The 16,862-nt window shown below is 45.7% G+C and overlaps 1 protein-coding gene across 6 annotated transcripts in view; it reads left to right on the top strand.

Moving 5' to 3' along the window:
- The first annotated feature begins 7,357 nt into the window (after window positions 1-7,357).
- Window positions 7,358-16,862, top strand: part of SEC14L1 (SEC14 like lipid binding 1) — a 70,483-nt gene continuing 60,978 nt past the window's right edge. The window contains exons 1-2 of one of the 6 annotated variants that reach the window (XM_056550698.1): window positions 7,358-7,685; window positions 12,538-12,623. The gene's annotated coding sequence lies outside the window, so the exon portion shown is untranslated. Of the gene's footprint in view, window positions 7,686-7,730; window positions 7,940-12,537; window positions 12,624-16,862 lie in introns of those variants that run through there. The other 5 variants (XM_056550696.1, XM_056550702.1, XM_056550700.1 and 2 more) reach the window with 5 other exon arrangements.

The following is a 16,862-nucleotide window of genomic DNA, read 5'->3' as shown; positions in this document are numbered from 1 at the left end:
CAACCTCCCCATTATCATTATTAAGGGGTCCTACATGCTCTGTCCTTGGTTTTCTTGCATTTATATATCTAAAAAAATATTTAGGATTAGTTTTGCTTTCTTTGGCCACCTGTCTCTCATTTTGAATTTTTGTACCGCTTTAAAAAAATCTCAAACCTTTTAACCAAATTAGTTCGTTTAAAATCCCTCTATTTTGACAACCTATAACTTTTCCATATAAGCCGAGGTATGAGGGCTCATTTTTTTGAGCCGTGATTTATTTATTTATTTTTTTATACCGTATGTGCATATATAAAACTTATAATTTTTTTTTTAATATCATGTAATAAATGCAGCAATTTTGGACCTTTTTTTAAAAAAAAAAACATTACACTTACGTTGTTCACCGTACAGGATCATTAACCTTATATTTTGATAGCTCGGACATTTATGCACGTGGCGATACCAAATATGTTTTAATTTTATATTTTTTTTTCTACACTTTCTGGGGGGGAAATGGGGAAAAAGTGGCGATTTAGATTTTTATTGGGGGAAGGGATTATTATTTGTTTTTTTTACACTTTAACCTGTTAAGGACCAAGGTACGCCCTGAGTCCGCTCCTTTTCTATAACGTGGGGCCACGGCTAATAGTGCACAGCACTGATCGCGGTGCCGCGCGCTATTATCCCTTTAGACGTGGCGTTCAAAGTTGATCGCCGCATCTAAAGTGAAACTAAACTACCCCCGGCTAGCCCAGTGGGCTGTTTGGGACCACCATGGTGAAATCCTATGGGATAGCAAAGATCAATGTAAAAGATCAGTGTGCACAGTGTTATAGTCCTCTATGGGAGCTATAACATTGCAAAAAAAAAAATGTATAAAGATCATTTAACCCCTTCCCTAATAAAAGTTTAAATCACCCCCCCTTTTCCCATAAAAAAAAACAACTGTGTAAATAAAAATTAACATATGTGGTATCACCGCATGTGGAAATGTTCAAATTATAAAAATATATAATTAATTAAACTGCACAGTCAATGGTGTACACGCAAAAAAAATCCCAAATCCAAAATAGCGTATTTTTGGTAACTTTTTATATCATGAAAAAATTGTACTGCTAAAAAAAGATTACGGCGCAAAAAATTAGCCCTCATACCGCCCCGTACGCAGAAAAATAAAAAAGTTATAGGGGTCAGAAGATGACAATTTTAAATGTATAAATTTTCCTGCATGTAGTTATGATTTTTTCCAGAAGTACGACAAAATCAAACTATATAAGTAGGGTATCATTTTAATCGTATGGACCTACAGAATAAAGAGAAGGTGTCATTTTAACAGAAAAATGTACTGCGTAGAAATGGAAGCCCCCAAAATTTACAAAATTGTGTTTTTTTTTCTTCAATTTTGTCACACAGTGATTATTTTTTTCCCCGTTTTTTCGTAGATTTTTGGGTAAAATGTGCATGTAAATGTGCACACTTCTTTAAAAAACAAAGGGGAGATTTACCAAAACCTGTGTAGAGGAAGAGTGGTGCAGTTGCTATATATATATATATATATCTCAAGCAGTGGAACTCCAGGTTAGTGAAAAAAAAATTCTACTTTGATACCTAACTCAGATCTCTGACCCAGATCAACAACAGGGAGGCACCCATGCATCATTACAACTAGGAGTGCTGCTTTCCTTCTAGACGATAGATAGAATAGATAGACAGACCGTTTATAGTACCTAAATATGTACCCTATTTTCCGGCATAAAAGATGACTTTTTAACCTGGGAAAATGTGTTTAAAAGTTGGGGGTCGTCTTATAGGGCAGGTGCTGCAGTCGGCCGGGATGCCCGGGTTATGGATTATCCATACCCAGGGCGTCCAGGTCGAGATTAATTTCCCCGTCATATTCGGGACATCCCTGTGTAACCGAAAGATCTTTTCGGGGCAAAATTATGCCCCGGTTACCGTTCTGCGGCCCCGCCTTAACTTTAAAAACGGAGGATCCGCCAGGAGGTAGCGCACGCAGGGACGTCACTGACATCCCGTGCGTGTGCCCTTAGAAGGGGAGAATGAGTGGTAGCGGGGAAAAAGGAATCCGATCCTGGCGCTCACCCGTGCGGCAGCTGAGGAAATGATTTCAGCTGCCGCACGGGTGAGCGCCAGGATCGGATTCCTTTTTCCCCGCTACCTCTCATACTCTCAGACCGTCCGGCCGGACGGGTGGATCCGGGCAGCACACCGTGGATTTCCACTTACCCACACCAGTTGGGCCCCTTCAAGCTGCAACAGGTGTTATGCTCTCAGCATAACACCACCAGGTGAGAGCATTCCTTACGCTTCCTCACCTGTCACTTGTAATAAGGATAACGGCACATAGATAGGCGCATTGTCCCTTTTTGTCTTTCATACTTCTCTGCTTAGTAGGGGAGAGGAGCAGCTAGGAGGAGGATGTGCGTATGGTAAGTTGCCAGCGGCACGTCATCTTCAGTGCTCTGACCACCGCTCCTCCGGTCCCAGGACCTACTGCTATGGCCTACAGGCAGCAGTAGATCATGACTCCTGACCGGAGGAGCGATGGTCAGAGCACTGAAGTGGGGCAGTACACAGGCATACAGCCTCAAGCCATACACTGTATATGGCTGAATGTTGTATGTCTGTGGGGCCACTGCCTACCTAATGTGGGGGGAACTATGCTGCCAGCCTAATGTGGGGGGACCATACTGCCAATCTAATGTGGGGGGAACTATGCTGACAACCTAATGTGGGGGGGGACGGACTATACTGCAATCTTAATGTGGGGGAACTATACTGCCAACCTAATGTGGGAAGAACTATACTGCCAACCTAATATGGGGGAACTATACTGCCAGCCTAATGTGGGGGAACTATACTGCAAACCTAATGTGGGGGAAACTATACTGCCAACCTAATGTGGGGGAAACTATACTGCCAACCTAATGTGGGGCAAACTATACTGCCAACCTAATATGGGGGAACTATGCTGCCAACCTAATGTGGGGGGAACTATGCTGACAACCTAATGTGGGGGGAACTATACTGCCAACCTAATGTGGGAGAAACTATACTGCCAACCTAATGTGGGGGAACTATGCTGACAACCTAATGTGGGGGGAACTATACTGCCAACCTAATGTGGGAGAAACTATACTGCCAACCTAATGTGGGGGGAACTATACTGCCAACTTAATGTTGGGGGGAACTATACTGCCAACCTAATGTGGTGGGAGCTATACTGCCAACCTGATGTGGGGGGAACTATACTGCCAACCTAATGGGGAACTATGCTGACAGCCTAATGTGGGGGGAACTATACTGCCAACCTAATGTGGGGGGGGGGAACTATACTGCCAACCTAATGTGGGGGAACTATACTGCCAACCTAATGTGGGGGAACTATACTGCCAACCTAATGTGGGGGAACTATGCTGACAACCTAATGTGTGCGAATCTATACTGACAACCTAATGTGGGGAACTATACTGACAGCCTAATGTGGGGGAACTATGCTGACAACCTAATGTGGGGGAACTATGCTGACAACCTAATGTGGGGAACTATGCTGACAACCTAATGTGGGGAACTATGCTGACAACCTAATGTGGGGAACTATGCTGACAACCTAATGTGGGGAACTATGCTGACAACCTAATGTGGTGGGGAACAATGGCGCATGTGCGAGATCTGAGAGGCAGAGAAGGAGGTACGGTAATAGGATACAAGGGCGGGCCAGACGGGTGAAAGAGGCATGTGTACCGCTCTGATAGTCTTGGAGACAGGGAGGGCTGGGCAGGCAGGGAGAGCTGACCAATCCAAGCAGGCTTTGTATACAACAAGGAATATAATGTACAAGTGTGGGAGCTCTACGTAAAATATAAGAGACCTAAACCGAGGATACTGCGTATACAACAACCAGCCAATCACTGGTAAGGTACCGTACATTGCGGTAGAGGGGTAGTCTTATACGGTGAGTATATCCCAAACTCTATATTTTAACTGTAAAAGTTGGGGATCGTCTTATATGCCGGAAAATACGGTAATTAACACCTCTTTTTACAGCTAGTCACCCACACTATAACACAGAATAATGCACCACTCTTCCTCTACACAGGTTTTGAGAAAACTTTCCCGAAGAATCAAATATCTGAGGACATTTGTATACTGTCGTATACCTCTACATTAGGGTAGGGTCACACATGCAGGTTTGAATTTCTTTGTCATGTCCTGGTCCCACCATATAACAGTTCTTAACCCCTTAAGGACTCAGGGATTTTCAGTTTTTGCATTTTCGTTTTTTCCTCCTTACCTTTTAAAAATCATAACCCTTTAAATTTGCCACCTAAAAATCCATATTATGGCTTATTTTTTGCGTCACCAATTCTACTTTGCAGTGACATTAGTCATTTTACCCAAAAATCCACGGCCAAACGGGAAAAAAAATCATTGTGCGACAAAAGCGAAGAAAAAACGCCATTTTGTAACTTTTGGGGGCTTCTATTTCTACGCAGTGCATATTTCGGAAAACATGACACTTTATCATTATTCTGTAGGTCCATATGGTTAAAATGATCCCCTACTTATATAGTTTTGATTTTGTCGCACTTCTGGAAAAAATCATAACTACATGCAGGAAAATTTATACGTTTAAAAATGTCCTATTCTGACCCCTATAACTTTTTATTTTTCCACGTACAGGGTGGTATGAGGGCTCATTTTTTGCGCCGTGATCTGAAGTTTTTATCTGTACCATTTTTGTTTTGATCGGCCTTTTTGATCACTTTTTATACATTTTTTAATGGTATAAAATGTGACCAAAAATACGCTTTTTTGGACTTTGTAATTTTTTTACGTGTACGCCATTGACCGTATGGTTTAGTTAACTATATATTTTCATAGTTTGGACATTTACGCACGCGGCGATACCACATACCGTATATACTCGAGTATAAGCCGACCTGAATATAAGCCGAGGCCCCTAATTTTACCCCAAAAACCCAGGAAAAGTTATTGACTCGACTATAAGCCTAGGGTGGGAAATACATCATCCCTCCCATGTAATCATCCAGACACCCGTCATCATCCCCCCCCCTTCATCATCATTGTCTGTCAATCCCTTCATCAGTGATCTTCAACCTGCGGACCTCCAGATGTTGCAAAACTACAACTCCCAGCATGCCCAGACAGCCATCGGCTGTCCAGGCATGCTGGGAGTTGTAGTTTTGAAACCTCTGGAGGTCCGAAGGCTGAAGACCACTGCGGCCTTCGTCATTATGCCCCCCCCCTTCATCATCACCGCCTGTCAATCCCTTCATCAGTGGTCTTCAACCTGCGGACCTCCAGATGTTGCAAAACATGTTGGGTGTTGTAGTTTTGAAACCTCTGGAGGTCCCATAGGGACCTATAACACTGCACACACTGATCTCTTACACAGATCACTGGCATGTATTAACACGCCTGTGATCAGTGTTATTGGCGCTTGACTGCTCCTGCCTGGATCTCAGGCACGGAGCAGTCATTTGCCGATCGGACACCGAGGAGGCAGGTAAGGTCCCTCCCGGTGTCCTGTAAGCTGTTCGGGACGCCGCGATTTCACTGCGGCGGTCCCGAACAGCCCGACTGAGCAGCCGGGATAGTTTCACTTTCGCTTCAGATGCGGCAGTCAGCTCTGATCGCCACGTCTGAAGGGTTAATACAGGGCATCAACGTGATCGGTGATGTCCTGTATTAGCCGTGGGTTCCGGCCCGTTGATGGCCGCCTGAACCGACCCGATATGACGTGGGGTCACTTTGCGGGAGCCGGCAGAGGACGTAAATATACCCATCAGATCCAACAATTTTTTTTTTTTTTATATATATCACTCAGTAGCTAATCCTGACCATGTACATCTAATTTTTATGTGTCCAGCACCTTTATTGTTTTTATTACTTTAAATTTAGCTCACTAGTGTGAATTCCTCTCAAAGGGAGGGGCGTGGCCTCACTGTGCAGGTCTCCGCCCCTCCCTCAGTATGCTGTCTGCTCACATCTCCCCTAGCATTAGCAAAACTACAACTCCCAGCATGTCCTCACTGACAGTAGCAGGACACAAGCTGACAGTGGGAGGATTTTTCCTCCAGATGTGAGCCCTGCGGTCACAGCTGTCAATCAAGGAAGTGTGTCCGAGACATAGGTGATGATGCATGGACACAGCAGGACTAGTACGTGTCCAAGCAGGCAGGGGGGGGAGCAGTTCTTTGACTGGCTTTTTCAGTTTGAAATACTGAAAATTTTCTAATGAAAGCAATTGCAAAACCTATTGGTTATACATGCTTTACAACATATGAAAAGTTTTTGTATCTGACAGAGCCCATTTAAAACTGTCTAAGGGCTCGTTCACACGGATGGATCCGCAGTTTATTTTACGCCGTGGATCCACTGATGATGGACCCTACAGTGTTGCCTCCATCTGTGCCTGCTCATACCGGCAATCCGCCGCTAAGAGCAGACACACTGCGATGAGCGAGTCGCCATGCGCATTATCCGTGCACACATTGTTACTGCTCACTGCCTAGCTCAGAAAGCAGGGGGAGCGGCCGCAATGTGTGCGAGTGTACTGCGGATGCGCGCGGCGACTCGCACATTGCAGCATGTCTGCTCCTAGCGGCAGATTGCCTCTATGATCAGGCACAGATGGAGGCAACACTGTAGGGTCCATCGTCGGCGGATCCGTCCGTGTGAACGAGCCCTATGGGTACGTTCACATGTGTATTTTTTATTTTTTTTGCATACTTTCTGCAGCGGATTTTGCTTCCTATTAAAGTCAATGGGTATAAAAATATGTACGTGTGACCCTAAGGGTATGTTACCTGTATATGCTGCGGATCAATGTTCGCAGACAGTTCGAACACACACACACACACACACACACACACACACACACACACACACACACCATTGCAAAGGTCCGCATGGTACTAGCATCGAAGGATTTCAGAAGTGGACGCTCAGACAGAATCTGTGAACATTTCCTAAAATCTGCAGCATAAAATCCACAAGATATACAGTTAGGAGTAAACATATCCTAAGGTAGTGTTTCCCAACCTGTGTGCCTCCAGCTGTTGCAAAACTACACCTTCCAGCATGCCCAGACAGCTGGAATTACACTGGCTGGAAAACACTGCTCCAATGGGTAAACTGTTTGTTGCCTACAGTAACCAATCACAGTTAATCTTTCATTTCACCAGGGCAGTTCAAAAAGTGAAAGCTGATTTCTGATTGGTTGCCTTGAACAACACTCTCGTCACGTGGCTCTAAAATAATGGGAGGCCATACAAGGCTCATACACCTATATGAGGCCATATTACATGCGCATGGTATTATTTGCTGCTATACACATGACTGAGCCGCACCCCAGCTAGCACTCTCTACACCGGACACGTATATAGTGCGTCCCTGCTGCACATATAACCTCATTCATATAAATTCACCTGCTACGTCATTCACGGGGAGGGGCCACTGGCTGCCGATGGCCTCGCCCACCGCGTGATGTTTCCGACGTCACATGACCAAGCCCAATGAACGGAGGCGTAAGGGGGGCGGAGCGGAAAATTCTAATTATTGACGTCTCACCCTGGCCTTTCGACGCAGGCGCAGTACTGAGGTGTAGGAGGCTGGTGAAGCAGGGCAACGGAGCCCGGCGGGGCGGAAGTCTCAAGGTGAGTGTGTTACCGGCGCTCGTTGTGGTGATGTCCGGTGTGAGCGTTAACTGACGTGTGCCGGTGAATAGAGGCCTGTGCGTGTTCTGTAATAAAGAGAGCCATGAGGAGAGATGTATACAGCCTGCTATTTGTTTTACCACTGGACTGCACGGACGGCTCTGTGTGAACTGAATGCTCGAGTTTGTTATTGAATTGGTGAAATCCGCATCTGGTTAGTCCTGTGTGGACATATTCGGACATATATAGCTACTGTATTTGTAATGTATATTAATAGACGTGTGTGTAGATCTCTATCTCATGGCCGTAAATGTTCGCACCCCTGACATTTTACTTCTCACAGAAAAGGATTGCAGTAACTTGTTTATTCCCTTTATGTGAATTGGAACTAAACCCCCAAAAAATGGAGGAAAAAAAAAGCTAATTGGACATAATGTCACCAAATTCCAAAAATGGGCTGCACATAATTGTCACCCATAACCAGTCGCTTCCTATAACCATCAATAAGCTTCTTACACCTCTCAGCCGGAATGTTCTCTTCCTTTGCAAAATGCTCCAGGTCTCTCTTATTGGAAGGCGCCTTTTCCCAACAGCAATTTTAAGATTTCTCCACAGGTGTTCAATGGACTCATTGCTGCCACTACAGAACTCTCCAGCGCTTTGTTGCCATCCATTTCTGGCTGCTTTGTACGTATGTTTGGGGTCATTGTCCTGCTGGAAGACCCAAGATCACGGACGCAAACCCAGCTTTCTGACACTGGGCTGTAAAGTGCGACCCAAAATCTGTTGGTAATCCTCAGATTTCATGAGGTCTTGTACACATTCAAGGCACCCAGTGCCAGAGGCAGCAAAACAACCCAAAAAAAAATTTTTGAACCGCCACCATATTTCACTGTAGGTACTGTGTTCTTTTCCTTGTAGGTCTCATTCCATTTTTGGTAAACAGTAGAATCATGTGCTTTACCAAAAAGCTCTATCTTGGTCTCATCTGTCCACAAGACGTCTTCCCAGAAGGATTTTGGCTTACTCAAGTTCATTTTGGCAAAATGTGGTCTTGCTTTTTATGTCTCTGTGTCAGCAGTGGGATCCTCCTGGGTCTCCTGCCATAGCGTTTCATTTCATTTAAATGTTGACGGATAGTTCCCGCTGATGCTGGACAGCTTGAATATCTTTGGAACTTGTTTGGGGCTGCTTATCCACCATCCACCATGAAACTATCTTATTTTTCACAATTTTGAAAGGGTGCCAATAATTTTGTCCAGTCCATTTTTGGAGTTTGGTGTGACATTATGTCCAATTAGCTTTTTTCTCCCTTTTTTTTTTTTTTTGTTTAGTTCCAATACACACAAAGGGAATAAACATGCGTACAGCAAAACATGTGTTACTGCAATCCTTTTCTGTGAGAAAATGTCAGGGGTGCCAACATTTACGGCCATGTTTGTTTGTGTGTGGATGTATGTGTGTATATATTTACCCACACACATAATGTATGTGTATTTCCTGCTGTCCATTGAGTCATCATTTTTTGGATCTGTGAATTTCTGATGTGTAGTTCTATAGTAATGTAGAAGTTTTCTTACGCAGATGTTTACGTGCTGACTAAGGCTGTGTTCACACAGGACTAAAATGCTTCAGAATTGTTGACTTTCCCTATGGCGGCAGCTCGCTCATCATATATGTGGCCTTGACCGCTCCTCCGTGATGCTTTGTGTTGTGCGTATATTCGCGTCATTAATATTCTAGTCTGGGTAAATGCTATAAACAGCTCATGCAGAGTTCTTGATGTATGATGCATAGACATCACCTGTACATGGGTAAATCTGCGCACATGTAAACATACTCTTACTGCGGATAATGTCTGCGCCCTCGTTGCCTTGCCGGGAGGGATCGATCATGGGGGACATTACGGTTATAATGATTATACCTGCTCTATATTACAACTTGACAAATTTGCTTTGAATCTAGGAGCTAGAGAAAAAAAAAAAAGTTAGGAGCAAAGATTTACATTTTTTTTATTTTTTTTTTAAATTAAAATGGTACTCCGCCCCTAGACATCTTATCCCCTATCCAAAGGATAGGGGATAAGATGTCTCATCGCAGGGGGTCCCGCAAGTCTATGGGAGGGGGCATGAAAGCTGTCATGCCTCCTCCCATAGGCTTGCGTTTAGGGGGCAGGGTGTGACGTCACACGGGGGCGGAGTTGTGACATCACGATCTTGCGTCCCCGGGGTCGGGATGGTATTAGTCTGAGGACCTCCAGCGGTTCTGGAAGCTGTTACAGGTGGGTGCTGCAAGGTAGGATGAAGGGGTCCCCAGTGGCGGGACCCCCGGGATAAGATGTCTAGGGGTGGAGTACCCCTTTAATAAAGCACAATTTTTCAAGTTTTGAGATAGTATAGTTACATATATCGTATTTATCGGGGTATACCACGCACCGGCCTATAACACGCACCCTCATTTTACCAAGGATATTTGGGTAAAAAAAGTTTTTTACCCAAATATCCATGGTAAAATGAGGGTGCGTGTGCGCGCGTGTATACCCCGATACATCCCCAGGAAAGGCAGGGGGAGAGAGGCCGTCGCTGCCCGCTTCTCTCCCCCTGCCTTCCCTGGGGTCTAGAGCCCTCCTGCCGGCCCTTCTCTCCCCCTGGCTATCGGCGCCGCTGCCCGTTCTGTCCCCCTGACTATGGGTGCCGGCGCCGACAGCCAGGGGGAGAGAAGGGGCAGCGGCACCCATTGCCGGCGCCGCTGCCCCGTTGCCTCCCCCCATCCTCGGTGGCATAATTACCTGGGTCGGGTCCGCGCTGTTCCAGGCCTCCGGCGTGCGTCCCCTGCGTCGTTGCTATGCACGTCGCGGCGCGCTGACGTCATGCGCCGTGCAGCGCATAGCAACGACGAAAGGGACGCACGCCGGAGGCCTACAGCAGCGCGGACCCGACCCAAGTAATTATGCCACCGGGGATGGGGGGAGGCAACGGGGCAGCGGCGCCGGCAATGGGTGCCGCTGCCCCTTCTCTCCCCCTGTCTATCGGCGCCGGTACCGATAGTCAGGGGGACAGAACGGGCAGCGGCGCCGATAGCCAGGGGGAGAGAAGCGGCGGCAGCAGGGCTCTAGACCCCAGGGAAGGCAGGGGGAGAGAAGCGGGAAGCGACGGCCTCTCTCCCCCTGCCTTTCCTGGGGTGGTATCGGCGTATAACACGCACATAGACTTTAGGCTAAAAATTTTAGCCTAAAAAGTGCGTGTTATACGCCGATAAATACGGTAGTTAGTACGGTTGAAAAAAGACATACGTCCATCAAGTTCAACTGTTTTAAAGCTGTTAATTTTTCCTGCTGTGACCAGTTCCTGAGGTAGACTGTTCCATAAATTCACAGTTCTTACGGTAAAGAAGGCGTGTCGCCCCTTCAGACTAAACTTTTTCTTCTCCAGACGGAGGGAGTGCCCCCTCGTCCTTTGGGGGGGGTTTAACCTGGAACAGTTTTTCTCCATATTTTTTGTATGGGCCATTAATATACTTATATACGTTTATCATATCCCCCCTTAAACATCTCTTCTCAAGACTAAACAATTGTAACTCCTTTAATCGCTCCTCATAGAGATGATTGTTTAAACATGTATTTTATATTTATTTATTTATTTTTTTACAATTTTCCTAGTTATATTTTGCACAGCTAGTACAATGCTAACACCAACCCACTTATCCCGTGTATATAGTTAGATTGCTTTGTGTAGGCTTGACAACACATTGTCTGCCGCCCCGTTCTCTATTAAATGTAGAACATCACCGCCCCCTCACCATTCTCTTGCTCCCTGTGCTGCCTGGTCGTCTTCCCCCCCCCCCCCTCCCCCCATCCATCCATAAGGTGACATGGTACACGATGAAATTCTCAGATGCCATGGGGTCCTGGCACCCAGGATTTGTCAATCTATGCCCTAGGTTTGTGTGGTTGCAGTTTTGAATTAGAAGTCACTGGAAGACACTGGATGGGTTTTGCTCTGAGGGCACTGTTACTAGGACAAAGGACTGAAGGTGATTTGTATCTGCTGGTTTGGAAACACAACCCTAGGGTAGGGCTGGGCGGTATTCTGGTTCATACTGAATACCGACATTTTTGTGCTGCACGATATGAATTTTAACACGTACCGCAATACCGGTTGGTCCCCTCCCCCTCGGGAATGAATGGTCAGCCCAGCACTGCGCTGTCCCCTTATCGGGGAACTAATCATATGACCCGTGAGCGCTGTTCTGCCTCCCCAATTATTAGCCCAGCGCTGCGCTGTCACCATCAAGGTACTACTCACATATGTTACCCGCAAGCACTGCCCTCCTCGTCCTCCTGTTTGTTGCAGCCGCCGACGCTGACGCTCTATACCAGTGGTCTTCAACCTCCAGAAGTAGCAAAACTACAACGCCCAGCATGCCCGGACAGCCGTTGGCTGTCCGGGCATGCTGGGAGTTGTAGTTTTGCTACATCTGGAGGTCCGCAGGTTGAAGACCACTGCTCTATACTGTATCCCTATGCCCGGGCTGCAAAAGGTAAACAAAATAAACTTTAACTCGCCTTTCCCGTCGGTGCGGACCACCTTCCTAGGGAATGGAATGTCGGAAAGCCGTCAGCCTATCAACGGCCACAGCGATGTTCCGCCTCGGCCGGTGATAGGTTGAGCGCACTGTCATGTAAGAAGCCGGCTTCTTACATGACAGTGGGCTCAGCCGATCACCGACCGAGGCGGGACATCACTGCGGCTGTTGATAGGCTGATGGCTGTCCGACATTCACGTCCCCAGGAAGAGCGTACGGTCAATGTCGGAACTTGCGTAAAAGTTTTATTTTTGTTTACCTTTTGCAGCCCGGGCATAGGGATACAGCTATAGTGTGTCAGCGCCGGTGGCCGCAACAAACAGGTGGACGAGGAGAGCACCACTTTCGGGTGAGGTGAGTAGTACCCCGATGGGGACAGCGCTGGGCTAATAACAATTTTTTTTTGGGGGGGGGGGGGGAATATCATTATATACCGTGGAACCGCCATAAGTTACAAAAATACCGCGATACACATATTTGGCGATACTGCCCAGCCCTACCCTAGGGTATAATTGAGATGGTTATGGTAAAAAAATAAATAAATATATATATATATATATATATATATATATATATATATATATATATATTTATATATAATATTAAAATAGTGGTGGCGACAAGTGCAGGGGTTGGGCTTCTGTCTCACAAACCAATACTGGCGCTAAACATGTATGAAGTGAGTGGCTTTTCCAATACTAGTGTAGATAATGCGGATGCCGTATAAGGAATAAACCAATATACAGGGGTGAGTCTACTCTTTATAGTGTGATGTTACCTTTTCAGTTTACATATAACTATTCTCTACAAATGTATTCATGTCTTTTTATAGAGTTGAAGAGATTCTGTCAGCACTTTTGAGCCTTTAGAACTGCTGACACTTCCATGTAGGGAGTAAAACATAACTGAAGTTCCTGTCACGCAGGTTTCATGCCCGAAAACAGCATCTTGTAGCGTCACAATGCACCACTATAGTGCGTGCCCTGGGGGTGGACGCTTTAAAGGGGTTCTCTGGTGCTTAGACATCTTATCCCCTATCTAAAGGTTAGAGGATAAGATGCCTGATCGCGGGAGTCCTGCCGCTGGGGACCCCCGGGATCTTGCACGCGGCACGTTTGTAATCAGTCTGATTACTGCCGATCACGGGGCCGGCGGCGTGTGACGTCACGCCTCCGCCCCAGTGTGACCTCACGCTCCGCCCCTCAATGCAAGTCTATGGGAGGGGGCGTGACAGCTATCACGCCCCCTCCCATAGGCTTGCATTGAGGGGCGGAGCATAACGTCACACGCTGTCGGCCCTGTGGTCGCCGGTAATCAGACCCGGGACGAATACTCTCCGGGGACTGATTCCAAACGGGGTGCCGCGTGCACGATCCTGGGGGTCCCCAGCGGCGGGACTCCCGCGATCAGGCATCTTATCCCCGATCCTTTTGGATAGGGGATAAGATGTCTGAGCACCGGAGTACCCCTTTAAGGAGAACCTATTATACAACAGAAGATGATGTTCCCTACCATGTTTCATGTCCTGGATTAGGTCTGTCAGCCATTTTGAGGGTTCAAAACAACAGGTTACCAGATTACCTTTTAATGGTCTATTCACACGTACAGTATTCTGTGCAGATTTGATGCGCAGGATTTTCTGCTGCAGATTTCAATGTAAACTGAACACAACTTGAAATCCTGCGCATCAAATCTGCGCAGAATACTGTACGTGTGAATAGACTCTAAATGGGCGATCTCATTAAAACTAATTTTTGTTATTTCACTCCTTATGGTAAATAAAAATATTTCTAATTTACTTACAAATAAAACAGAATTATTTTTTTGTTTAACCCCTTCATGACCTGGAGTCTTTCAGTTTTTGCACTTTCGTTTTTTCCTCCTTTCCTTTAAAAAAAAACCATAACTCTTTTCAAGTTTGCACCTAAAAATCCATATGATGGCTTATTTTTTGTGCCACCAATTCTAATTTGTAATGACGTTAGTAATTTTACCCAAAAATCTACGACGAAACGTAAAAAATTATAATAATTGTACGACAAAGTTGAAGAAAAAAACACTATTTTGTAAGTTTTGGGGGCTTCCGTTTCTATGCAGCACATTTTTTGGTAAAAATTACACCTTTATTCTGTAAGTCCATACGATTAAAATGTTACCTTACTTATATAGGTTTGATTTTGTTGTACTTCTGGAACCTCTAACTTTTTTTTTCATTTTTCCGCAGACGAGGCGGTATGAGGGCTAATTTTTTGCACCGTAATCTTAACTTTTTAGCGGTACCATTTGTATTGATTAGACTTTTAGATTTTTTCCTAATTTTATTATTTTAATTTTTTTTCCATGATATAAAATGACAAGAAATACGCTATTTTTGACTTTGGAATTTTCTTGCGTGTACGCCATTGACGTGCGGTTTAACCCCTTAATGACCAAGCCCATTTACACCTTAAGGACCAGGCCAATTTTATTTTTGTGTTTCCGTTTTTTCCTCCTCGCCTTCTAAAATCCATAACTCTTTTTTATATTTCCATATAAGGGCTTGTTTTTTGTGTGACCAATTGTACTTTGTAATGAAACCTCTCATGTTACCATTAAATGTACGGCGAACCCAAAAAAAATTTTTTTTTTTTTTTTAGGGAGGAAATTTTAATGACAACCTAAATTTTGCATATTTTGGAGGGTTTTGTTTTCACACTGTACACTTTACGGTAAAAAAGACGTGTTCTTTATTCTGTGGGTCAATACGATTAAAATGATACCCATGGCTAGATACTCTTATATTTTTGTACCGCTTAAAAAAAATATCAAACTTTTTGTACAAAATCAGTAATCTGAAATCTCCCTATTTTGACCAACTATAACTCTTTCATTTTTCCGTATATAGGGCGGTATGAGGGCTAATTTTTTGCACCGTCATCTGTACTTTTTTTTTTAGATACAACATTTGCATATATAAAACTTTTAGATAATTTTTTATAAAAATGTTTTTGAATTCACCGTACGGATTCATTAACATTATATTTTGATAGTTCGGACATTTACGCATGCGGCGATACCAAATATGTTTGTTAACCTGTTCAGGACCCAAGACATATGCATACGTCTTGGGACCCTGGTACTTAAGGACCAAGGACGTATGCATACGTCCTGAGCCATTCCGGTCTCTGCCGCTCGCAGGGCGGAGATCGGAAGCGGATGCCTGCTGAAATTGTTCAGCAGGCATCCAGGGCAAACGCTGAGGGGGGCCATTTAGGCTCCTGCTATCTGCGGTGATACCGGGCTGATCGGGCCTCTGGGACCCGACCGCCCGGTAATTTTGCATGATCCCGGTTGTCACAGACAGCCAGGACCCTGCTGAAGTATAGGAGCGAGGTGGCAAGCCTGCCACCTCCTCCTATCCCCTGCGATTCCTCGGTCAGCTAACCGACCAATCGCAGGGGGGGGGGGGTGGCGGGGGGGGGGGGAGTGCTGAGGCCCGGCCCCGATACTTACCTTGTCCCTGAAGACCCGGATCCCGGCGGCGGTGGCGACAGGTGAGTGGATCTTCGGCGGCGCGGGACCATTACAGCAGTCCAGACCGCCGTAAAGCGATCTGGACTGCTCCATCTGGTCCCCTTACACTACAACTCCCAGCATGCCCAGACAGCCCTTGGCGTCCGGGCATGCTGGAAGTTGCAGTTTTGCAACATCTGGAGGTCCACAGTTTGGAGACCACTGTGCCCTTCCAGATTTTGCAAAACTACACATTCTCAGCATGCCCTTACTGTCCAGGCATGCTGGGAGTTGTAGTTCTGTAACATTTGGCCCTTCAGATGTTGCAGAACTACAACTCCCAGCATGCCTGGACAGTTTTGGCATACTGGGAGTTGTAGTTTTGCTACATCTGGAAGGGCACAGATTGGGATTAGTGGTCTGCAAACTGTAGTCCTCCAGATGTTGCAAAATTACAACTCCAAGCATGCTGGGAGTTGTAGTTCGGCAACATCTAGCTCTAAAGATGTTGCCGAACTACTACTTCCAGCATGCCTGAGAATGTTTGGGAGTAGTGGTTTTGCAACGACTGGAGGCACACTGGTTGGGAAACATTGTCTGTTTCCTAACTCGGTGTTTCCCAACCCGTGTGCCTCCAGCTGTTGCAAAACTATAACTACCAGCATGCACTGATAGACTGCATTCACATTCACATGGGCAGGGGCTTACAGTGAGTATCAGGCTGCAAGTTTTCGGGAAATTCGCTGTAATTCCCTGCCCGTGTAACTGTACCCTAAAAACACTACACTACACTAACACACAATAAAACAAAAAGTAAATAACACTACATATACACGATACCCCTACACAGCCCCCCTCCCCAATAAAAATGAAAAACGTCTGGTACCCCACTGTTTCCAAAATGGAGCCTCTAGCTGTTGCAAAACAACAACTCCCAGTATTGCCAGACAGCCGTTGACTGTCCAAGCATGCTGGGAGTTTTGCAACAGCTGGAGGCACCCTGTTAGGGGTTTTCTACGCCAGTGATTCCCAACGTCCACCCCTATGCAAATTCCTAATTCAGGCTTCAAATGCACATGGTGTTCTCTCACTTCGGAGCAG

The sequence above is a fragment of the Hyla sarda genome, chromosome 13, assembly GCF_029499605.1.
Source record: "Hyla sarda isolate aHylSar1 chromosome 13, aHylSar1.hap1, whole genome shotgun sequence".
Classification (NCBI taxonomy): Eukaryota; Metazoa; Chordata; class Amphibia; order Anura; family Hylidae; genus Hyla; species Hyla sarda.
The sequence above is the reverse complement of the archived record's forward strand: the minus strand, read 5'-3'. Positions and strand labels throughout refer to the sequence as shown.